Source organism: Rhipicephalus microplus, chromosome 4, assembly GCF_043290135.1.
Source record: "Rhipicephalus microplus isolate Deutch F79 chromosome 4, USDA_Rmic, whole genome shotgun sequence".
NCBI classification, from domain to species: Eukaryota; Metazoa; Arthropoda; class Arachnida; order Ixodida; family Ixodidae; genus Rhipicephalus; species Rhipicephalus microplus.
The window spans coordinates 202,886,485-202,911,356 of record NC_134703.1 but is presented as its reverse complement, the minus strand read 5'-3'; the positions used below and the strand labels follow the sequence as shown (position 1 = coordinate 202,911,356).

At 49.9% G+C, this 24,872-nt stretch overlaps 4 non-coding genes across 4 annotated transcripts; all 4 read left to right on the top strand.

Moving 5' to 3' along the window:
• The first annotated feature begins 11,491 nt into the window (after positions 1–11,491).
• On the top strand, positions 11,492–11,565 carry TRNAN-GUU (transfer RNA asparagine (anticodon GUU)). Its single transcript has one exon. It is a non-coding gene; the product is annotated as a tRNA-Asn (tRNA).
• A 2,111-nt stretch (positions 11,566–13,676) lies between these two features.
• Positions 13,677–13,750, top strand: TRNAN-GUU (transfer RNA asparagine (anticodon GUU)). The gene has a single exon. It is a non-coding gene; the product is annotated as a tRNA-Asn (tRNA).
• A 2,735-nt stretch (positions 13,751–16,485) lies between these two features.
• Positions 16,486–16,559, top strand: TRNAN-GUU (transfer RNA asparagine (anticodon GUU)). Its single transcript has one exon. It is a non-coding gene; the product is annotated as a tRNA-Asn (tRNA).
• A 2,112-nt stretch (positions 16,560–18,671) lies between these two features.
• On the top strand, positions 18,672–18,745 carry TRNAN-GUU (transfer RNA asparagine (anticodon GUU)). Its single transcript has one exon. It is a non-coding gene; the product is annotated as a tRNA-Asn (tRNA).
• The last annotated feature ends 6,127 nt before the right edge of the window (positions 18,746–24,872 follow it).

Sequence of the window (24,872 nt, the reverse complement as noted above, 5' to 3'; positions counted from 1 at the left end):
GAGAGCGGTGTGTCTCTTTTTTTTCTTTGTGCTGATAGCTTTGTAGAAATGTTCTGACGGTGGTGAGAGTGGAGCACGACTGTCTCCATGGCGCAATTGGCTAGCGCGATCAGCTGTTAACCAAAAGGTTGGAGGTTCGTGCCCTCCCATGAGTGGTGTGTTGCTTTTTTTCTTCGCGCTGATAAATTTGGAGAAATTTTTTGATGGTTGTGAGAGTGGAACACGATTATCTCCGTGACGCAATTGGCTAGCACGTTCGGCTGTTAACCAAAAGGGTGGAGGTTCGAGCCCTGCAGAGAGCGGTGTGTCTCTTTTTTTTCTTTGCGCTGATACCTTTGGAGGAATGTTCTGACGGTGATGAGAGTGGCGCACGACTGTCTCCGTGGCGCAATTGGCTAGCGCGATCGGCTGTTAATCGAAAGTTTGGAGGTTCGAGCTCTCCCGGGAGCAGTGTGTTGCTTTTTTTCTTTACGCTGATAGCTTTGGAGAAATGTTCTGACGGTGGTGAGGGTACAAGACGACTATCTCCTTGGCGCCATTGGCTAGCACGTTCGGCTGTTAATCAAAAGGTTGGAGGTTCGAGCCCTCCCGAGAGCGGTGTGTCTCTTTTTTTTCTTCGCACTGATAGCTTTGGAGAAATGTTCTGAGGATGGTGAGAGTGGAACACGACTATCTCCGTGACGCAATTGGCTAGCGCGTTCGGCTGTTAACCAAAAGGTTGAAAGTTCGATCCCTCCGGAGAGCGGTGTGTCTCTTTTTTTCTTTGCGCTGATAGCTTTGGAGGAATGTTCTGACGGTGGTGAGAGTGGAGCATGACTGTCTCCGTGGCGCAATTGGCTAGCGCGATCGGCGGTTAACCGAAAGTTTGGAGGTTCGAGCTCTCCCGGGAGCAGCGTGCCGCTTTTTTTGTTCGCGCTGATACCTTTGAGGAGTGTTATGACCATGGTGAGAATTGAGCACGACTATCTCCGGGGCGCAATTGGCTAGCGCGTTCAGCTGTTAACCAAAAGGTTGGAGGTTCGAGCCCTCCCGAGAGCGGTGTGTCTCTTTTTTTTCTTTGCGCTGATAGCTTTGTAGAAATGTTCTAACGGTGGTGAGAGTGGAGCACGAATATCTCCGTGGCGCAATTGGCTAGCGCGTTCGGCTGTTAACCAAAAGGTTGGAGGTTCGAGCCCTCCCGAGAGCGGTGTGTCTCTTTTTTTCTTTGCGCTGATAGCTTTGTAGAAATGTTCTGTCGATGGTGAGAGTGGAGCACGACTGCCTCCGTGGCGCTATTGGCTAGCGTGATCGGCTGTTAACTAGAAGTTTGGATGTTCGAGCCCTTCCGAGAGCGGTGTGTCTCTGTTTTTCTTTGCGCTAATAGCTTTGGAGGAATGTTCTGATGGTGGTGGGAGTGTAGCACGACAATTTCCGTGGCAGAATTGGCTAGCGCGATCAACTGTTAACTGAAAGGTTGGAGGTTCGAGCCCCTCGGGAGCAGTGTGTCGCTTTTTTTCTTTGCGCTGATACCTTTGAGGAATGTTATGACCGTGGTGAGAATTGAGCACGACTATCTCCGGGGCGCAATTGGCTAGCGCGTTCAGCTGTTAACCAAAAGGTTGGAGGTTCGAGCCCTCCCGAGAGCGGTGTGTCTCTTTTTTCTTTGCGCTGACAGCTGTGGAGAAATGTTCTGACGGTGGTGAGAGTAGAGCACGGCTGTCTACGTGGCGCAATTGGCTAGCACGATCGGCTGTTAACCAAAATGTTGGAGGTTCGAGCCCTCCTATGAGCGGTGTGTCGCTTTTTTTCTTTGCGCTGAAAGATTTGGAGAAATGTTCTGTAGGTGGTGAGAGCTGAGCACGAATATCTCCGTGGTGCAATTGGCTAGCACGTTCGGCTGTTAACAAAAACGTTGGAGGTTTGAGCCCTCTCGAGAGCGGTGTGTCTCTTTTTTTTCTTCGCACTGATAGCTTTGGAGAAATGTTCTGAGGGTGGTGAGAGTGGAACACGACTATCTCCATGACGCAATTGGCTAGCGCGTTTGGCTGTTAACCAAAAGGTTGGAGGTTCGATCCCTCCGGAGAGCGGTGTGTCTCTTTTTTTTGCGCTGATAGCTTTGGAGGAATGTTCTGACGTGGTGAGAGTGGAGCACGACTGTCTCCGTGGCGCAATTGGCTAGCGCGATCAGCTGTTAACCGAAAGTTTGGAGGTTCGAGCTCTCCCGGGAGCAGTGTGTCGCTTTTTTTCTTTGCGCTGATACCTTTGAGGAATGTTATGACCGTGGTGAGAATTGAGCACGACTATCTCCGGGGCGCAATTGGCTAGCGCGTTCAGCTGTTAACCAAAAGGTTGGAGGTTCGAGCCCTCCCGAGAGCGGTGTGTCTCTTTTTTTCTTTGCGCTGATAGCTTTGTAGAAATGTTCTGACCTTGGTGAGAGATGAGCACGACTGTCTCCCTGGCGCAATTGGCTAGCGCGATCAGCTGTTAACCAAAAGTTTGGAGATTCGAGCCCTCCCATGAGTGGTGTGTTGCTTTTTTTCTTCGCGCTGATAGCTTTGGAGAAATGTTCTGACGGTGGTGAGAGTAGAGCACGACTATCTCCGTGGCGCAGTTGGCTAGCGCGATCGGCTGTTAATCAAAAGGTTGGAGGTTCGAGCCCTCCCGAGAGCAGTGTGTCACTTTTTTTCTTTGCGCTGATAGCTTTGGAGAAACGTTTTGAGGGTGGTGAGAGTGAAACACGACTATCTCCGTGACGCAATTGGCTAGCGCGTTCGGCTCTTAACTGAAAGGTTGGAGGTTCGAGCCCTCCCGGGAGCAATGTGTCGTTTTTTTTCTTTGCGCTGATAGCTTTGGAGAAATGTTCTGACGGTGGTGAGAGTAGAACACGACTATCTTCTTGGCGCCATTAGATAGCGCGTTCAGCTGTTAACTAAAAGGTCGGAGGTTCGAGGCCTCTCGAGAGCGGTGTGTCTCTTTTTTTTGCGCTGACAGCTGCGGAGAAATGTTCTGACGGTGGTGAGAGTAGAGCACGACTGTCTACGTGGCGCAATTGGCTAGCACAATCGGCTGTTAACCAAAAGGTTGGAGGTTCGAGCTCTCCCAGGAGCGGTGTGTCGCTTTTTTCTTTGCGCTGATACCTTTGAGGAATGTTATGACCGTGGTGAGAATTGAGCACGACTATCTCCGGGGCGCAATTGGCTAGCGCGTTCAGCTGTTAACTAAAAGGTTGGAGGTTCGAGCCCTCCCGAGAGCGGTGTGTCTCTTTTTTTCTTTGCGCTGATAGCTTTGCAGAAATGTTATGACGGTGGTGAGAGTGGAGCACGACTGTCTCCATGGCGCAATTGGCTAGCGCGATCAGCTGTTAACCAAAAGGTTGGAGGTTCGTGCCCTCCCATGAGTGGCGTGTTGCTTTTTTTCTTCGCGCTGATAAATTTGGAGAAATTTTCTGATGGTTGTGAGAGTGGAACACGATTATCTCCGTGACGCAATTGGCTAGCACGTTCGGCTGTTAACCAAAAGGGTGGAGGTTCGAGCCCTCCAGAGAGCGGTGTGTCTCTTTTTTTCTTTGCGCTGATACCTTTGGAGGAATGTTCTGACGGTGATGAGAGTGGCGCACGACTGTCTCCGTGGCGCAATTGGCTAGCGCGATCGGCTGTTAATCGAAAGTTTGGAGGTTCGAGCTCTCCCGGGAGCAGTGTGTCGCTTTTTTTTCTTTACGCTGATAGCTTTGGAGAAATGTTCTGACGGTGGTGAGGGTACAAGACGACTATCTCCTTGGCGCCATTGGCTAGCACGTTCGGCTGTTAACCAAAACGTTGGAGGTTCAAGCCCTCCCGAGAGCGGTGTGTCTCTTTTTTTTCTTCGCACTGATAGCTTTGGAGAAATGTTCTGAGGATGGTGAGAGTGGAACACGACTATCTCCGTGACGCAATTGGCTAGCGCGTTCGGCTGTTAACCAAAAGGTTGAAAGTTCGATCCCTCCGGAGAGCGGTGTGTCTCTTTTTTTCTTTGCGCTGATAGCTTTGGAGGAATGTTCTGACGGTGGTGAGAGTGGAGCATGACTGTCTCCGTGGCGCAATTGGCTAGCGCGATCGGCGGTTAACCGAAAGTTTGGAGGTTCGAGCTCTCCCGGGAGCAGCGTGCCGCTTTTTTTCTTCGCGCTGATACCTTTGAGGAATGTTATGACCATGGTGAGAATTGAGCACGACTATCTCCGGGGCGCAATTGGCTAGCGCGTTCAGCTGTTAACCAAAAGGTTGGAGGTTCGAGCCCTCCCGAGAGCGGTGTGTCTCTTTTTTTTCTTTGCGCTGATAGCTTTGTAGAAATGTTCTAACGGTGGTTAGAGTGGAGCACGAATATCTCCGTGGCGCAATTGGCTAGCGCGTTCGGCTGTTAACCAAAAGGTTGGAGGTTCGAGCCCTCCCGAGAGCGGTGTGTCTCTTTTTTTCTTTGCGCTGATAGCTTTGTAGAAATGTTCTGTCAATGGTGAGAGTGGAGCACGACTGTCTCCGTGGTGCTATTGGCTAGCGTGATCGGCTGTTAACCACAAGTTTGGATGTTCGAGCCCTCCCGAGAGCGGTGTGTCTCTGTTTTTCTTTGCGCTAATAGCTTTGGAGGAATGTTCTGATGGTGGTGGGAGTGTAGCACGACAATTTCCGTGGCAGAATTGGCTAGCGCGATCAACTGTTAACTGAAAGGTTGGAGGTTCGAGCCCCTCGGGAGCAGTGTGTCGCTTTTTTTCTTTGCGCTGATAGCTTTGGAGAAATGTTCTGATGGTGATGAGAATAGAACACGACTATCTCCTTGGCGCCATTGGCTAGCGCGTTCAGCTGTTAACCAAAAGGTTGGAGGTTCGAGCCCTCTCGAGAGCGGTGTGTCTCTTTTTTCTTTGCGCTGACAGCTGTGGAGAAATGTTCTGACGGTGGTGAGAGTAGAGCACGGCTGTCTACGTGGCGCAATTGGCTAGCACGATCGGCTGTTAACCAAAATGTTGGAGGTTCGAGCCCTCCTATGAGCGGTGTGTCGCTTTTTTTCTTTGCGCTGAAAGATTTGGAGAAATGTTCTGTAGGTGGTGAGAGCTGAGCACGAATATCTCCGTGGTGCAATTGGCTAGCACGTTCGGCTGTTAACAAAAACGTTGGAGGTTTGAGCCCTCTCGAGAGCGGTGTGTCTCTTTTTTTTCTTCGCACTGATAGCTTTGGAGAATGTTCTGAGGGTGATGAGAGTGGAACACGACTATCTCCATGACGCAATTGGCTAGCGCGTTTGGCTGTTAACCAAAAGGTTGGAGGTTCGATCCCTCCGGAGAGCGGTGTGTCTCTTTTTTTTGCGCTGATAGCTTTGGAGGAATGTTCTGACGGTGGTGAGAGTGGAGCACGACTGTCTCCGTGGCGCAATTGGCTAGCGCGATCAGCTGTTAACCGAAAGTTTGGAGGTTCGAGCTCTCCCGGGAGCAGTGTGTCGCTTTTTTTCTTTGCGCTGATACCTTTGAGGAATGTTATGACCGTGGTGAGAATTGAGCACGACTGTCTCCCTGGCGCAATTGGCTAGCGCGATCAGCTGTTAACCAAAAGGTTGGAGATTCGAGCCCTCCCATGAGTGGTGTGTTGCTTTTTTTCTTCGCGCTGATAGCTTTGGAGAAATGTTCTGACGGTGGTGAGAGTAGAGCACGACTATCTCCGTGGCGCAGTTGGCTAGCGCAATCGGCTGTTAATCAAAAGGTTGGAGGTTCGAGCCCTCCCGAGAGCAGTGTGTCACTTTTTTTCTTTGCGCTGATAGCTTTGGAGAAACGTTTTGAGGGTGGTGAGAGTGGAACACGACTATCTCCATGACGCAATTGGCTAGCGCGTTCGGCTCTTAACTGAAAGGTTGCAGGTTCGAGCCCTCCCGGGAGCAATGTGTCGTTTTTTTTTCTTTGCGCTGATAGCTTTGGAGAAATGATCTGACGGTGGTGAGAGTAGAACACGACTATCTTCTTGGCGCCATTAGATAGCGCGTTCAGCTGTTAACTAAAAGGTCGGAGGTTCGAGGCCTCTCGAGAGCGGTGTGTCTCTTTTTTTTTGCGCTGACAGCTGCGGAGAAATGTTCTGACGGTGGTGAGAGTAGAGCACGACTGTCTACGTGGCGCAATTGGCTAGCACAATCGGCTGTTAACCAAAAGGTTGGAGGTTCGAGCTCTCCCAGGAGCGGTGTGTCGCTTTTTTTCTTTGCGCTGATACCTTTGAGGAATGTTATGACCGTGGTGAGAATTGAGCACGACTATCTCCGGGGCGCAATTGGCTAGCGCGTTCAGCTGTTAACCAAAAGGTTGGAGGTTCGAGCCCTCCCGAGAGCGGTGTGTCTCTTTTTTTCTTTGCGCTGATAGCTTTGTAGAAATGTTCTGACCGTGGTGAGAGATGAGCACGACTGTCTCCGTGGCGCAATTGGCTAGCGCGATCAGCTGTTAACCAAAAGGTTGGAGGTTCGAGCCCTCCGGAGAGCGGTGTGTCTCTTTTTTTTCTTTGCGCTAATAGCTTTGGAGGAATGTTCTGATGGTGGTGAGAGTGTAGCACGACTATTTCCGTGGCAGAATTGGCTAGCGCGATCAACTGTTAACTGAAAGGTTGGAGGTTCGAGCCCTCCCGGGAGCAGTGTGTTGCTTTTTTTCTTTGCGCTGATAGCTTTAGAGAAATGTTCTGACGGTGGTGAGAGTGGAGCACGACTATCTCCTTGGCGCCATTGGTTAGCGCGTTCAGCTGTTAACCAAAAGGTCGGAGGTTCGAGGCCTCTCGAGAGCGGTGTGTCTCTTTTTTTGCGCTGACAGCTGTGGAGAAATGTTCTGACGATAGTGAGAGTAGAGCACGACTGTCTACGTGGCGCAATTGGCTAGCACAATCGGCTGTTAACCAAAAGGTTGGAGGTTCGAGCTCTCCCGGGAGCGGTGTGTCGCTTTTTTTCTTTGCGCTGATACCTTTGAGGAATGTTATGACCGTGATGAGAATAGAGCACGACTATCTCCGGGGCGCAATTGGCTAGCGCGTTCAGCTGTTAACCAAAAGGTTGGAGGTTCGAGCCCTCCCGAGAGCGGTGTGTCTCTTTTTTTCTTTGCGCTGATAGCTTTGTAGAAATGTTCTGAGGGTGGTGAGAGTGGAACACGACTATCTCCGTGACGCAATTGGCTAGCGCGTTTGGCTGTTAACTGAAAGGTTGGAGGTTCGAGCCCTCCCGGGAGCAGTGTGTCGTTTTTTTCTTTGCGCTGATAGCTTTGGAGAAATGTTCTGACGGTGGTGAGAGTAGAACACGACTATCTCCTTGGCGCCATTGGTTCGCGCGTTCAGCTGTTAACCAAAAGGTCAGAGGTTCGAGGCTTCTCGAGAGCGGTGTGTCTCTTTTTTTGCGCTGACAGCTGTGGAGAAATGTTCTGACGGTGGTGAGAGTAGAGCACGACTGTATACGTGGCGCAATTGGCTAGCACAATTGGCTGTTAACCAAAATGTTGGAGGTTCGAGCTCTCCCGGGAGCGGTGTGTTGCTTTTTTTCTTTGCGCTGATACCTTTGAGGAATGTTATGACCGTGGTGAGAATTGAGCACGACTATCTCCGGGGCGCAATTGGCTAGCGCGTTCAGCTGTTAACAAAAAGGTTGGAGGTTCGAGCCCTCTTGAGAGCGGTGTGTCTCTTTTTTTCTTTGCGCTGATAGCTTTGTAGAAATGTTCTGACCGTGGTGAGAGATGAGCACGACTGTCTCCGTGGCGCAATTGGCTAGCCCGATCACCTGTTAACCAAAACGTTGGAGGTTCGAGCCCTCCCATGAGTGGTGTGTTGCTTTTTTTCTTCGCGCTGATAGCTTTGGAGAAATGTTCTGACGGTGGTGAGAGTGGAGCACGACTATCCCCTTGGTGCCATTGGTTAGCGCGTTCAGCTGTTAACCAAAAGGTTGGAGGTTCCAGCTCTCCCGGGAGCAGTGTGTCACTTTTTTTCTTTGCGCTGATACCTTTGAGGAATGTTATGACCGTGATGAGAATAGAGCACGACTGTCTCCATGGCGCAATTGGCTAGCGCGATCGGCTGTTAACCGAAAGTTTGGAGGTTCGAGCTCTCCCGGGAGCAGTGTGTCGCTTTTTTTCTTTGCGCTGATAGCTTTGGAGAAATGTTCTGACGGTGGTGAGAGTACAACACGACTATCTCCTTGGCGCCATTGGCTAGCGCGTTCAGCTGTTAACCAAAAGGTTGGAGGTTCGAGCCCTCTCGAGAGCGGTGTGTCTCTTTTTTTCTTTGCGCTGACAGCTGTGGAGAAATGTTCTGACGGTGGTGAGAGTAGAGCACGACTGTCTCCGTGACGCAATTGGCTAGCACGTTCGGCTTTTAACGGAAAGGTTGGAGGTTCGAGCCCTCCCATGAGCGGTGTGTCGCTTTTTTGCGCTGATAGCTTTGGAGAAATCTTCTGACGGTGGTGAGAGTGGAGCACGACTATCTGTGGGGCGCAATTGGCTAGAGCGTTCAGCTGTTAACCAAAAGGTTCGAGGTTCGAGCCCTCCTGAGAGCGGTGTGTCTCTTTTTTTTCTTTGCGCTGATAGCTTTGTAGAAATGTTCTGACGGTGGTGAGAGTGGAGCACGACTGTCTCCGTGGCGCGATTGGCTAGCGCGATCAGCTGTTAACCAAAAGGTTGGAGGTTCGTGCCCTCCCATGAGTGGTGTGTTGCTCTTTTTCTTTGCGCTGACAGCTGTGGTGAAATGTTCTGACCGTGGTGAGAGATGAGCACGACTGTCTCCGTGGCGCAATTGGCTAGCGCGATCACCTGTTAACCAAAAGGTTGGAGGTTCGAGACCTCCCATGAGTGGTGTGTTGCTTTTTTTCTTCGCGCTGATAGCTTTGGAGAAATGTTCTGACGGTGGTGAGAGTAAAGCACGACTATCCCCTTGGTGCCATTAGTTAGCGCGTTCAGCTGTTAACCAAAAGGTTGGAGGTTCGAGGCCTCTCGAGAGCGGTGTGTCTCTTTTTTTGCGCTGACAGCTGTGGAGAAATGTTCTGACGGTGGTGAGAGTAGAGCACGACTGTCTACGTGGCGCAATTGGCTAGCACAATCGGCTGTTAACCAAAAGGTTGGAGGTTCGAGCTCTCCCGGGAGCAGTGTGTCGCTTTTTTTCTTTGCGCTGATACCTTTGAGGAATGTTATGACCGTGATGAGAATAGAGCACGACTGTCTCCATGGCGCGATTGGCTAGCGCGATCGGCTGTTAACCGAAAGTTTGGAGGTTCGAGCCCTCCCGGGAGCAGTGTGTCGCTTTTTTTCTTTGCGCTGATAGCTTTGGGGAAATGTTCTGACGGTGGTGAGAGTACAACACGACTATCTCCTTGGCGCCATTGGCTAGCGCGTTCAGCTGTTAACCAAAAGGTTGGAGGTTCGAGCCCTCTCGAGAGCGGTGTGTCTCTTTTTTTCTTTGCCCTGACAGCTGTGGAGAAATGTTCTGACGGTGGTGAGAGGAGAGCACGACTGTCTCCGTGACGCAATTGGCTAGCACGTTCGGCTTTTAACGGAAAGGTTGGAGGTTCGAGCCCTCCCATGAGCGGTGTGTCGCTTTTTTGCGCTGATAGCTTTGGAGAAATCTTCTGATGGTGGTGAGAGTGGAGCACGACTATCTCTGGGGCGCAATTGGCTAGAGCGTTCAGCTGTTAACCAAAAGGTTCGAGGTTCGAGCCCTCCCGAGAGCGGTGTGTCTCTTTTTTTTCTTTGCGCTGATAGCTTTGTAGAAATGTTCTGACGGTGGTGAGAGTGGAGCACGACTGTCTCCGTTGCGCAATTGGCTAGCGCGATCAGCTGTTAACCAAAAGGTTGGAGGTTCGTGCCCTCCCATGAGTGGTGTGTTGCTTTTTTTCTTCGCGCTGATAGATTTGGAGAAATTTTCTGATGGTGGTGAGAGTTGAGCACGAATATCTCCGTGGTGCAATTGGCTAGCACGTTCGGCTGTTAACCAAAACGTTGGAGGTTCGAGCCCTCCCGAGAGCGGTGTGTCTCTTTTTTTTCTTCGCACTGATAGCTTTGGAGAAATGTTCTGAAGGTGGTGAGAGTGGAACACGACTATCTCCGTGACGCAATTGCTAGCACGTTCGGCTGTTAACCAAAACGTTGGAGGTTCGAGCCCTCCCGAGAGCGGTGCGTTGCTTTTTTTCTTCGCGCTGATAGCTTTAGAGAAATGTTCTGACGGTGGTGAGAGTGGAGCACGACTATCTCCTTGGCGCCATTGGTTAGCGCGTTCAGCTGTTAACCAAAAGGTCGGAGGTTCGAGGCCTCTCGAGAGCGGTGTGTCTCTTTTTTTTGCGCTGACAGCTGTGGGGAAATGTTTTGACGGTGGTGAGAGCAGAGCACAACTGTCTACGTGGCGCAATTGGCTAGCACAATCGGCTGTTAACCAAAAGGTTGGAGGTTCGAGCTCTCCCGGGAGCGGTGTGTCGCTTTTTTTCTTTGCGGTGATACTTTGAGGAATGTTATGACCGTGATGAGAATAGAGCACGACTATCTCCGGGGCGCAATTGGCTAGCGCGTTCAGCTGTTAACCAAAAGGTTGGAGGTTCGAGCCCTCCCGAGAGCGGTGTGTCTCTTTTTTTTCTTTGTGCTGATAGCTTTGTAGAAATGTTCCGACGGTGGTGAGACTGGAGCACGAATATCTCCGTGGCGCAATTGGCTAGCGCGTTTGGCTGTTAACCAAAAGGTTGGAGGTTCGAACCCTCCCGAGAGCGGTGTGTCTCTTTTTTTCTTTGCGCTGATAGCTTTGTAGAAATGTTCTGTCGATGGTGAGAGTGGAGCACGACTGTCTCCGTGGCGCTATTGGCTAGCGTGATCGGCTGTTAACCAGAAGTTTGGATGTTCGAGCCCTCTCGAGAGCGGTGTGTCTCTGTTTTTCTTTGCGCTAATAGCTTTGGAGGAATGTTCTGATGGTGGTGAGAGTGTAGCACGACTATTTCCGTGGCAGAATTGGCTAGCGCGATCAACTGTTAACTGAAAGGTTGGAGGTTCGAGCCCTCCCAGGAGCAGTGTGTCGTTTTTTTCTTTGCGCTGATAGCTTTGGAGAAATGTTCTGACGGTGGTGAGAGTAGAACACGACTATCTCCTTGGCGCCATTGGATAGCGCGTTCAGCTGTTAACCAAAAGGTCGGAGGTTCGAGGCCTCTCGAGAGCAGTGTGTCTCTTTTTTGCGCTGACAGCTGCGGAGAAATGTTCTGACGGTGGTGAGAGTAGAGCACGACTGTCTACGTGGCGCAATTGGCTAGCACAATCGGCTGTTAACAAAAAGGTTGGAGGTTCGAGCTCTCCCGGGAGCGGTGTGTCACTTTTTTTCTTTGCGCTGATACCTTTGAGGAATGTTATGACCGTGATGAGAATTGAGCACGACTATCTCCGGGGCGCAATTGGCTAGCGCGTTCAGCTGTTAACCAAAAGGTTGGAGGTTCGAGCCCTCCCGAGAGCAGTGTGTCTCTTTTTTGCGCTGATAGCTTTGTAGAAATGTTCTGACGGTGGTGAGAGATGAGCACGACTGTCTCCGTGGCGCAATTGGCTAGCGCGATCGGCTGTTAACCGAAAGGTTGGAGGTTCGAGCCCTCCCGGGAGCAGTGTGTCGTTTTTTTTCTTTGCGCTGATAGCTTTGGGGAAATGTTCTGACGGTGGTGAGAGTAGAACACGACTATCTCCTTGGCGCCATTGGTTAGCGCGTTCAGCTGTTAACCAAAAGGTCGAAGGTTCGAGGCCTCTCGAGAGCAGTGTGTCTCTTTTTTTGCGCTGATAGCTTTGTAGAAATGTTCTGACGGTGGTGAGATTACAACACGACTATCTTCTTGGCGCCATTGGCTAGCGCGTTCAGCTGTTAACCGAAAGGTTCGAGGTTCGAGCCCTCCCGGGAGCAGTGTGTCGCTTTTTTTCTTTGCGCTGATACCTTTGAGGAATGTTATGACCGTGATGAGAATAGAGCACGACTGTCTCCATGGCGCGATTGGCTAGCGCGATCGGCTGTTAACCGAAAGTTTGGAGGTTCGAGCCCTCCCGAGAGCGGTGTGTCTCTTTTTTTTCTTTGCGCAGATAGCTTTGTAGAAATGTTCTAACGGTGGTGAGAGTGGAGCACGAATATCTCCGTGGCGCAATTGGCTAGCGCGTTCGGCTGTTAACCAAAAGGTTCGAGGTTCGAGCCCTCCCGAGAGCGGTGTGTCTCTTTGTTTTCTTCCCACTGATGGCTTTGAAGAAATGTTCTGAAGGTGGTGAGAGTGGAACACGATCATCTCCGTGACGCAATTGGCTAGCACGTTCGGCTGGTAACCAAAAGGGTGGAGGTTCGATCCCTCCAGAGAGCGGTGTGTCTTTTTTTTCTTTGCGCTGATAGCTTTGGAGGAATGTTCTGACGGTGTTGAGAGTGGAGCACGACTGTCTCCTTGGCGCCATTGGTTAGCGCGTTCAGCTGTTAACCAAAAGGTCGGAGGTTTGAGGCCTCTCGAGAGCGGTGTGTCTCTTTTTTTTGCGCTGACAGCTGTGGGGAAATGTTTTGACGGTGGTGAGAGCAGAGCACGACTGTCTACGTGGCGCAATTGGCTAGCACAATCGGCTGTTTACCAAAAGTTTGGAGGTTCGAGCTCTCCCGGGAGCGGTGTGTCGCTTTTTTTCTTTGCGGTGATACTTTGAGGAATGTTATGACCGTGATGAGAATAGAGCACGACTATCTCCGGGGCGCAATTGGCTAGCGCGTTCAGCTGTTAACCAAAAGGTTGGAGGTTCGAGCCCTCCCGAGAGCGGTGTGTCTCTTTTTTTTCTTTGTGCTGATAGCTTTGTAGAAATGTTCCGACGGTGGTGAGACTGGAGCACGAATATCTCCGTGGCGCAATTGGCTAGCGCGTTCGGCTGTTAACCAAAAGGTTGGAGGTTCGAACCCTCCCGAGAGCGGTGTGTCTCTTTTTTTCTTTGCGCTGATAGCTTTGTAGAAATGTTCTGTCGATGGTGAGAGTGGAGCACGACTGTCTCCGTGGCGCTATTGGCTAGCGTGATCGGCTGTTAACCAGAAGTTTGGATGTTCGAGCCCTCTCGAGAGCGGTGTGTCTCTGTTTTTCTTTGCGCTAATAGCTTTGGAGGAATGTTCTGATGGTGGTGAGAGTGTAGCACGACTATTTCCGTGGCAGAATTGGCTAGCGCGATCAACTGTTAACTGAAAGGTTGGAGGTTCGAGCCCTCCCAGGAGCAGTGTGTCGTTTTTTTCTTTGCGCTGATAGCTTTGGAGAAATGTTCTGACGGTGGTGAGAGTAGAACACGACTATCTCCTTGGCGCCATTGGATAGCGCGTTCAGCTGTTAACCAAAAGGTCGGAGGTTCGAGGCCTCTCGAGAGCAGTGTGTCTCTTTTTTGCGCTGACAGCTGCGGAGAAATGTTCTGACGGTGGTGAGAGTAGAGCACGACTGTCTACGTGGCGCAATTGGCTAGCACAATCGGCTGTTAACAAAAAGGTTGGAGGTTCGAGCTCTCCCGGGAGCGGTGTGTCACTTTTTTTCTTAGCGCTGATACCTTTGAGGAATGTTATGACCGTTATGAGAATTGAGCACGACTATCTCCGGGGCGCAATTGGCTAGCGCGTTCAGCTGTTAACCAAAAGGTTGGAGGTTCGAGCCCTCCCGAGAGCAGTGTGTCTCTTTTTTGCGCTGATAGCTTTGTAGAAATGTTCTGACGGTGGTGAGAGATGAGCACGACTGTCTCCGTGGCGCAATTGGCTAGCGCGATCGGCTGTTAACCGAAAGGTTGGAGGTTCGAGCCCTCCCGGGAGCAGTGTGTCGTTTTTTTTCTTTGCGCTGATAGCTTTGGGGAAATGTTCTGACGGTGGTGAGAGTAGAACACGACTATCTCCTTGGCGCCATTGGTTAGCGCGTTCAGCTGTTAACCAAAAGGTCGAAGGTTCGAGGCCTCTTGAGAGCAGTGTGTCTCTTTTTTTGCGCTGATAGCTTTGTAGAAATGTTCTGACGGTGGTGAGATTACAACACGACTATCTTCTTGGCGCCATTGGCTAGCGCGCTCAGCTGTTAACCGAAAGGTTCGAGGTTCGAGCCCTCCCGGGAGCAGTGTGTCGCTTTTTTTCTTTGCGCTGATACCTTTGAGGAATGTTATGACCGTGATGAGAATAGAGCACGACTGTCTCCATGGCGCGATTGGCTAGCGCGATCGGCTGTTAACCGAAAGTTTGGAGGTTCGAGCCCTCCCGAGAGCGGTGTGTCTCTTTTTTTTCTTTGCGCAGATAGCTTTGTAGAAATGTTCTAACGGTGGTGAGAGTGGAGCACGAATATCTCCGTGGCGCAATTGGCTAGCGCGTTCGGCTGTTAACCAAAAGGTTCGAGGTTCGAGCCCTCCCGAGAGCGGTGTGTCTCTTTGTTTTCTTCCCACTGATGGCTTTGAAGAAATGTTCTGAAGGTGGTGAGAGTGGAACACGATCATCTCCGTGACGCAATTGGCTAGCACGTTCGGCTGGTAACCAAAAGGGTGGAGGTTCGATCCCTCCAGAGAGCGGTGTGTCTTTTTTTTCTTTGCGCTGATAGCTTTGGAGGAATGTTCTGACGGTGTTGAGAGTGGAGCACGACTGTCTCCGTGCGCAATTGGCTAGCGCGATCGGCTGTTAATCCAAAGTTTGGAGGTTCGAGCTCTCCCGGGAGCAGTGTGTCGCTTTTTTTCTTTACGCTGATAGCTTTGGAGAAATGTTCTGACGGTTGTGAGGGTACAAGACGACTATCTCCTTGGCGCCATTGGCTAGCACGTTCGGCTGTAACCAAAACGTTGGAGGTTCGAGCCCTCCCGAGAGCGGTGTGTCTCTTTTTTTTTCTTCGCACTGATAGCTTTGGAGAAATGTTCTGAGGGTGGTGAGAGTGGAACACGACTATCTCCGTGACGCAATTGGCTAGCGCGTTCGGCTGTGTACCAAAAGGTTGAAGGTTCGATCCCTCCGGAGAGCGGTGTGTCTCTTTTTTTCTTTGCGCTGATAGCTTTGGAGGAATGTTCTGACGGTGGGGAGAGTGGAGCATGACTGTCTCCGTGGCGCAATTGGCTAGCGCGATCGGCGGTTAACCGAAAGTTTGGAGGTTCGAGCTCTCCCGGGAGCAGCGTGCCGCTTTTTTTCTTCGCGCTGATACCTTTGAGGAATGTTATGACCATGGTGAGAATTGAGCACGACTATCTCCGGGGCGCAATTGGCTAGCGCGTTCAGCTGTTAACCAAAAGGTTGGAGGTTCGAGCCCTCCCGAGAGTGGTGTGTCTCTTTTTTTTCTTTGCGCAGATAGCTTTGTAGAAATGTTCTAACGGTGGTGAGAGTGGAGCACGAATATCTCCGTGGCGCAATTGGCTAGCGCGTTCGGCTGTTAACCAAAAGGTTGGAGGTTCGAGCCCTCCCGAGAGCGGTGTGTCTCTTTTTTTCTTTGCGCTGATAGCTTTGTAGAAATGTTCTGTCGATGGTGAGAGTGGAGCACGACTGTCTCCGTGGCGCTATTGGCTAGCGTGATCGGCTGTTAACCAGAAGTTTGGATGTTCGAGCCCTCCCGAGAGCGGTGTGTCTCTGTTTTCTTTGCGCTAATAGCTTTGGAGGAATGGTCTGATGGTGGTGAGAGTGTAGCACGACTATTTCCGTGGCAGAATTGGCTAGCGCGATCAACAGTTAACTGAAAGGTTGGAGGTTCGAGCCCTCCCAGGAGCAGTGTGTCGTTTTTTAGATGCGGAGCATCTAATACTCGAGGCTTCTAGTGCGGCGCCGTCCGCAAGCTTCCTCCTCCTTCTTCCACCATCTGTGCATCCCTTCCTCCTCTACACACCGCGCGCGCTTCACTCCTCCACCATCTGTGCACCCTTCCTCCTCTACACACCGCGTGCGCTTCTCCTCTTCACGAACATTCGCTAGCTGTATAATGTAGCGCTTGCGCCGTCACGCTTCGAGAACATCGGCAGCTGACGCGCGCTTGCGCCGTCGCGCTTCGAGAACATCGGCAGCTGACGCGCGCGCATGCGCCGTTGCGCTTCTCCCCCTTCTCGAACATTCGACAGCTGACAATGCATGCGCCGTCGCGCTGTATATATACTCAAGGTCGGTGCTCGCTCGCTCAGTTGCCGCTCGTCGGTTGGTTTGTACGGCGCGTCGACGTCCGAGGTCGCAATGATCGACGTTCCTTCGACCAGCGCCGGTCAAAGTGGCATCTAAAAGCCATCGTGCTCAAAGTTCGTCGCAATAAATAAACACCGCCCTTTCGCATACGTGTCGTACGTGTTCACTCATTTAACACCCCTCCTACAACCACGTTAACCAATTTAGCCAGCGACCCAAGTAAGTCGCAATTTAACACCCCATTTCACAACGACGTTAACCAATTTAGCCATCGACCCAAGTAAGTCGCACTTTAACACCCCGTTAACCAATTATATGCTCCGCATCCTCCTCAGTGTTCCCCCGAGGGAAGCTGCGGGCAATTTTTTTTCCTTGCGCTGATAGCTTTGTAGAAATGTTCTGACGGTGGTGAGAGATGAGCACGACTGTCTCCGTGGCGCAATTGGCTAGCGCGATCGGCTGTTAACCGAAAGGTTGGAGGTTCGAGCCCTCCCGGGAGCAGTGTGTCGTTTTTTTTCTTTGCGCTGATAGCTTTGGGGAAATGTTCTGACGGTGGTGAGAGTAGAACACGACTATCTCCTTGGCGCCATTGGTTAGCGCGTTCAGCTGTTAACCAAAAGGTCGAAGGTTCGAGGCCTCTCGAGAGCAGTGTGTCTCTTTTTTTGCGCTGATAGCTTTGTAGAAATGTTCTGACGGTGGTGAGATTACAACACGACTATCTTCTTGGCGCCATTGGCTAGCGCGTTCAGCTGTTAACCGAAAGGTTCGAGGTTCGAGCCCTCCCGGGAGCAGTGTGTCGCTTTTTTTCTTTGCGCTGATACCTTTGAGGAATGTTATGACCGTGATGAGAATAGAGCACGACTGTCTCCATGGCGCGATTGGCTAGCGCGATCGGCTGTTAACCGAAAGTTTGGAGGTTCGAGCCCTCCCGAGAGCGGTGTGTCTCTTTTTTTTCTTTGCGCAGATAGCTTTGTAGAAATGTTCTAACGGTGGTGAGAGTGGAGCACGAATATCTCCGTGGCGCAATTGGCTAGCGCGTTCGGCTGTTAACCAAAAGGTTCGAGGTTCGAGCCCTCCCGAGAGCGGTGTGTCTCTTTGTTTTCTTCCCACTGATGGCTTTGAAGAAATGTTCTGAAGGTGGTGAGAGTGGAACACGATCATCTCCGTGACGCAATTGGCTAGCACGTTCGGCTGGTAACCAAAAGGGTGGAGGTTCGATCCCTCCAGAGAGCGGTGTGTCTTTTTTTTCTTTGCGCTGATAGCTTTGGAGGAATGTTCTGACGGTGTTGAGAGTGGAGCACGACTGTCTCCTTGGCGCCATTGGTTAGCGCGTTCAGCTGTTAACCAAAAGGTCGGAGGTTCGAGGCCTCTCGAGAGCGGTGTGTCTCTTTTTTTTTGCGCTGACAGCTGTGGGGAAATGTTTTGACGGTGGTGAGAGCAGAGCACGACTGTCTACGTGGCGCAATTGGCTAGCACAATCGGCTGTTAACCAAAAGTTTGGAGGTTCGAGCTCTCCCGGGAGCGGTGTGTCGCTTTTTTTCTTTGCGGTGATACTTTGAGGAATGTTATGACCGTGATGAGAATAGAGCACGACTATCTCCGGGGCGCAATTGGCTAGCGCGTTCAGCTGTTAACCAAAAGGTTGGAGGTTCGAGCCCTCCCGAGAGCGGTGTGTCTCTTTTTTTTCTTTGTGCTGATAGCTTTGTAGAAATGTTCCGACGGTGGTGAGACTGGAGCACGAATATCTCCGTGGCGCAATTGGCTAGCGCGTTCGGCTGTTAACCAAAAGGTTGGAGGTTCGAACCCTCCCGAGAGCGGTGTGTCTCTTTTTTTCTTTGCGCTGATAGCTTTGTAGAAATGTTCTGTCGATGGTGAGAGTGGAGCACGACTGTCTCCGTGGCGCTATTGGCTAGCGTGATCGGCTGTTAACCAGAAGTTTGGATGTTCGAGCCCTCTCGAGAGCGGTGTGTCTCTGTTTTTCTTTGCGCTAATAGCTTTGGAGGAATGTTCTGATGGTGGTGAGAGTGTAGCACGACTATTTCCGTGGCAGAATTGGCTAGCGCGATCAACTGTTAACTGAAAGGTTGGAGGTTCGAGCCCTCCCAGGAGCAGTGTGTCGTTTTTTTCTTTGCGCTGATAGCTTTGGAGAAATGTTCTGACGGTGGTGAGAGTAGAACACGACTATCTCCTTGGCGCCATTGGATAGCGCGTTCAGCTGTTAACCAAAAGGTCGGAGGTTCGAGGCCTCTCGAGAGCAGTGTGTCTCTTTTTTGCGCTGACAGCTGCGGAGAAATGTTCTGACGGTGGTGAGAGTAGAGCACGACTGTCTACGTGGCGCAATTGGCTAGCACAATCGGCTGTTAACAAAAAGGTTGGAGGTTCGAGCTCTCCCGGGAGCGGTGTGTCACTTTTTTTCTTAGCGCTGATACCTTTGAGGAATGTTATGACCGTTATGAGAATTGAGCACGACTATCTCCGGGGCGCAATTGGCTAGCGCGTTCAGCTGTTAACCAAAAGGTTGGAGGTTCGAGCCCTCCCGAGAGCAGTGTGTCTCTTTTTTGCGCTGATAGCTTTGTAGAAATGTTCTGACGGTGGTGAGAGATGAGCACGACTGTCTCCGTGGCGCAATTGGCTAGCGCGATCGGCTGTTAACCGAAAGGTTGGAGGTTCGAGCCCTCCCGGGAGCAGTGTGTCGTTTTTTTTCTTTGCGCTGATAGCTTTGGGGAAATGTTCTGACGGTGGTGAGAGTAGAACACGACTATCTCCTTGGCGCCATTGGTTAGCGCGTTCAGCTGTTAACCAAAAGGTCGAAGGTTCGAGGCCTCTCGAGAGCAGTGTGTCTCTTTTTTTGCGCTGATAGCTTTGTAGAAATGTTCTGACGGTGGTGAGATTACAACACGACTATCTTCTTGGCGCCATTGGCTAGCGCGTTCAGCTGTTAACCGAAAGGTTCGAGGTTCGAGCCCTCCCGGGAGCAGTGTGTCGCTTTTTTTCTTTGCGCTGATACCTTTGAGGAATGTTATGACCGTGATGAGAATAGAGCACGACTGTCTCCATGGCGCGATTGGCTAGCGCGATCGGCTGTTAACCGAAAGTTTGGAGGTTCGAGCCCTCCCGAGAGCGGTGTGTCTCTTTTTTTTCTTTGCGCAGATAGCTTTGTAGAAATGTTCTAACGGTGGTGAGAGTGGAGCACGAATATCTCCGTGGCGCAATTGGCTAGCGCGTTCGGCTGTTAACCAAAAGGTTCGAGGTTCGAGCCCTCCCGAGAGCGGTGTGTCTCTTTGTTTTCTTCCCACTGATGGCTTTGAAGAAATGTTCTGAAGGTGGTGAGAGTGGAACACGATCATCTCCGTGACGCAATTGGCTAGCACGTTCGGCTGGTAACCAAAAGGGTGGAGGTTCGATCCCTCCAGAGAGCGGTGTGTCTTTTTTTTCTTTGCGCTGATAGCTTTGGAGGAATGTTCTGACGGTGTTGAGAGTGGAGCACGACTGTCTCCGTGCGCAATTGGCTAGCGCGATCGGCTGTTAATCCAAAGTTTGGAGGTTCGAGCTCTCCCGGGAGCAGTGTGTCGCTTTTTTTCTTTACGCTGATAGCTTTGGAGAAATGTTCTGACGGTTGTGAGGGTACAAGACGACTATCTCCTTGGCGCCATTGGCTAGCACGTTCGGCTGTAACCAAAACGTTGGAGGTTCGAGCCCTCCCGAGAGCGGTGTGTCTCTTTTTTTTTCTTCGCACTGATAGCTTTGGAGAAATGTTCTGAGGGTGGTGAGAGTGGAACACGACTATCTCCGTGACGCAATTGGCTAGCGCGTTCGGCTGTGTACCAAAAGGTTGAAGGTTCGATCCCTCCGGAGAGCGGTGTGTCTCTTTTTTTCTTTGCGCTGATAGCTTTGGAGGAATGTTCTGACGGTGGGGAGAGTGGAGCATGACTGTCTCCGTGGCGCAATTGGCTAGCGCGATCGGCGGTTAACCGAAAGTTTGGAGGTTCGAGCTCTCCCGGGAGCAGCGTGCCGCTTTTTTTCTTCGCGCTGATACCTTTGAGGAATGTTATGACCATGGTGAGAATTGAGCACGACTATCTCCGGGGCGCAATTGGCTAGCGCGTTCAGCTGTTAACCAAAAGGTTGGAGGTTCGAGCCCTCCCGAGAGTGGTGTGTCTCTTTTTTTTCTTTGCGCAGATAGCTTTGTAGAAATGTTCTAACGGTGGTGAGAGTGGAGCACGAATATCTCCGTGGCGCAATTGGCTAGCGCGTTCGGCTGTTAACCAAAAGGTTGGAGGTTCGATCCCTCCCGAGAGCGGTGTGTCTCTTTTTTTCTTTGCGCTGATAGCTTTGTAGAAATGTTCTGTCGATGGTGAGAGTGGAGCACGACTGTCTCCGTGGCGCTATTGGCTAGCGTGATCGGCTGTTAACCAGAAGTTTGGATGTTCGAGCCCTCCCGAGAGCGGTGTGTCTCTGTTTTCTTTGCGCTAATAGCTTTGGAGGAATGGTCTGATGGTGGTGAGAGTGTAGCACGACTATTTCCGTGGCAGAATTGGCTAGCGCGATCAACAGTTAACTGAAAGGTTGGAGGTTCGAGCCCTCCCAGGAGCAGTGTGTCGTTTTTTAGATGCGGAGCATCTAATACTCGAGGCTTCTAGTGCGGCGCCGTCCGCAAGCTTCCTCCTCCTTCTTCCACCATCTGTGCATCCCTTCCTCCTCTACACACCGCGCGCGCTTCACTCCTCCACCATCTGTGCACCCTTCCTCCTCTACACACCGCGTGCGCTTCTCCTCTTCACGAACATTCGCTAGCTGTATAATGTAGCGCTTGCGCCGTCACGCTTCGAGAACATCGGCAGCTGACGCGCGCTTGCGCCGTCGCGCTTCGAGAACATCGGCAGCTGACGCGCGCGCATGCGCCGTTGCGCTTCTCCCCCTTCTCGAACATTCGACAGCTGACAATGCATGCGCCGTCGCGCTGTATATATACTCAAGGTCGGTGCTCGCTCGCTCAGTTTTCATTTCATTTCATTTTATTACCTTAAAAGCCCAACAGGGGCATTACATAAGGGGTGGGTTTACATATGTTCATTATACATTGTTAGAAATGACATTTGAATAAGCATTATTAAACATGACGTGGAAATATGGTTTACATGATTTTGTGGTATATACAATCAGTTGGAAAGAAGAAAAATGACATCCAGTAATTGTTATTCTGAAAAATGATGAGATATCTCTTGCATGAATGCGGGTGCGCTGGTTAGGGCGGCAATTTGGTGAGGCAGGCTGTTCCAATCTATGGCTGTGCGAAAGAAAAAAGAACCTGAAAAGGTAGTAGTACGAGTGCGGGGGCGGCCCACATGGTTGATGTGCCCAGTTCGATGCGATGTTCTGCCAGGGGGAATAATGTACGGCGTTTGATTGAGCGAACAATGATAAAACTTATGAAAAAGAGATAGTGATAAAACACGGCGACGAGAGGCAAGGGTCGGCAGACCTAAGTCCTTTCGCAATAAAGACACGCTGACATGATATGAATATTGAGAGTGTATGAACCTTACAGCACGGTTTTGCACGGTTTCGAGAGCGTTGCTTAAATATGTTTGGTGGGGGCTCCATACTGCGCATGCGTATTCGAGTTTAGGGCGGATTATGGTTTGATAGGCTAGTAATCTAACATGCTTTGGGGCTTGTTTTAGGTGGCGTTTAAGGAAACCAAGTGATTTATTAGAAGATGAGATGACGTTAGTGATATGTGTGTTCCAAGATAAATCTTTAGTTAGGGTAACACCGAGGTATTTGTATGAGGGCGAAGCTTCTAATGATATGTTATTGATTGAATATGAATAGGACAGAGGGTTACGTCGACGGGAGAATGTCACAACTTTACACTTAGCGGGGTTTAGTGTCATTAGCCAACAGTCACACCATTGTTGCAGACGGTTAATATTTGCCTGAAGAGAAATTTGGTGAGATGTATTAGTAATGGTTTTGTAAATGACGCAATCATCCGCAAACATGCGAATATTGCAGGTTACATGACCAGGTAGATCGTTAATATATATTAAAAAGAGGAGAGGCCCGAGAACAGATCCTTGAGGAACACCGGAAGTTACACGCAGGGAGTCAGAGGTGCTGTTGTTAATAAAGACAAACTGTGAGCGGTTATTAAGGAATGCTTCAATCCATCGTAAGACGTCGGGGTGTACATTTGCCAAAGATAGTTTTAGTAGCAATCGTTGATGTGGTACCTTATCGAACGCCTTCGCAAAGTCTAAAAATATCGCGTCTGTCTGTAGGTTAGTATCGAGATTTGTGTGAAGATCATGCAGAAACGCTGCCAATTGGGTTTCGCAAGAAAACCCTTTGCGAAATCCGTGCTGTGAAGGATGAAAGTATTTATTCGAGTCTAAAAATTTCATGATTTCTGTATAAATGACATGTTCCATGATTTTGCAAGGTACGCTTGTAAGTGAAATGGGGCGATAGTTAAGTGGGGAATTCTTGTCCCCTGATTTATAGATTGGAACAACCCTTCCCACCGTCCAGTCATGAGGTATGGTGCCTGTGGAAAGTGACTGAGAAAACAATAGACATAAATAAGCAGCACTGATATCTTTAGTATTTTTTAACACTTTTGAGTTTATGTTGTCTACTCCGGCTGAAGATGATAGTTTGAGATTGTCAATTAAAGAGGAAATACCATCAACATGGAAAGTTATAACTGGCATGGTATTAGGTGTGCTTGACGCTGTAGAAGGAAATGGTAAGCTAACTTCTTTGGTGAATACTGACGCGAAAGCTGCATTGAAAATGTTAGCGCACTCCACGTCGTCGACCGTTTCACCGTCTTCGTTAATTAGCGTGTTGCTGTTTATATCTCGAGGATTAATCACCTGCCAAAATTTCCTTGGATTGTTGACCAGCATCTTGGGCAGGTCTTCGTGAAAGTACGTTTTTTTTGCTTCCCGAACAGCTGACAAGTATGCGCGTTCCGCTGTGTAATATTTATCCCATGCGCATACATTTGTGGTACCTTTTGCTGCTCGGTATAAACGTTTCTTTTTGTTATCCAACCTTTTTAAAGAATTGCTGAACCATGGTTTTTCTGGTTGCGTTCCTATCGCTATCCTTGGGATGTATCTGTCTGCTAGGCTGTTAATTTTTTCTTTAAATATTTGCCAATTTGTATGGATAGTGCGTTTATTGAAAGACGTTTCAAATGAAGCTAAAAACTCACACAGGTTATCGTACATAGCTTTGTAGTTTGCTTTCTTGTAAAGATGTATAGTTTTTTGTACTTTCAAGCGCGGAACTGCCCCAAAGTTAAAGGACGCGTGAATGACCTTATGATCACTGATTTCTTTTAGGTAGGCGATCGATGATAATTTGTCTGGTTGGTTTGTTAGTATTAAATCTAATACGTTAGCTGTGTTTTCCGTGATACGCGTTGGTTGAGACACTAGTTGACTAAGATTAAAATCAAGACAAACGTCAAGAAAGTTTTTTACCTCCGTCTCGTTTACTAAGTGGGGAGATAAGTTGTGCCAATTAATGTCTGGAAAATTGAAGTCTCCGAAAAGGAGAAGGCTAGCCTTGGTGTGCTTCGATGTTATTTCGAAGAGTGCATTGTTTAGCTCAATGGCAAAAGCTGGGCTACTGTGGGGGGGTCTATAGCAAACGCCCACAAGTACTGATTGTGGAGCGGCGTGACAATGAATGAAAAGTAGTTCTAAGTTCGACCTGATACTAAGATCAGAGCACGATAGTTCCTGGCTGGCAGCTATGAGGACACCTCCGCCTCGTGCGTTCGGTCGGTCAGCACGAAACAGACTGAAATTAGGCAAATCTGTCAGTACTTCCGAATCTGAAATGTGGTCACTAAGCCAAGTTTCGGTAAGAATTAACATGTTGCTTTTAGATGTCAGCACAAGGTTGGACACATGTTCACGTTTTGAAATGAAGCTGCGTATATTAGTGAAGATTACTGAGATGGGAAGACGTGACTTGCCTGTTGGTTTCGGACGACGGATTAATTTTGTCTCGATTTGTGGTTGCTATGCTTCTTTGACTGTTTGAGAAGCTTCATCGTATACGTACCGCTTTGGGCCCATGAACAGCGTTTTGAAACGCAAGGAATAGGGTGCAGATTTATCTTTAGCGAAGGCGACAAGGTGTTTACGGGCGTTCCTAACAGCTGGTGAAAAATCTTCTGCGACGCTAAAGTCAGTGCCTTTGAAGTTACGTCCTTTTGAAAGAACAGCTTCCTTCGTTTTATAAGACACAAATTTTACTATAATTGGGCGTTTGCGGTTACAGGAATGCCGACCAATTCGGTGTGCCCGCTCCATATCCTTGGGCTCAAGCTGTACCTTTAGGTAATCTGAGCAATGACGTAAAATAATTTTTTCAGAATCTGATGATGGCTCTGATGCAGACGGATCTGGAAGGCCGTAGAAAACCAAATTATTTCGCCTAGATCTGTTTTCAGCATCGTCTACACGCGCTTCCAGCTTATGGATCAGCTGCGCCGTACGTTCGCTGTCTGCCTGTATAGATTGCATGTCTCCTTGCAAGGCTATCACACTTTGGTAATTACCCTCGAGGTCCGTCAGCCTTTTACTTAACGTGTCCAGTAACGCGGTCGTAGCCATAGATTGGTTCTTTAGTTCCTGCATTTCAGCGATCATCTTAGCCTGACCAGCGGAAATCTTCTTCATTTCGGCAAGCAGCGCGGCATTATCTGGACCAGGATTGCTTTCAATATCACCGGAAAGCAATAATAGGGATCTAATCACGGAAAGACACTGAAAAACAATGGAAAAGCAG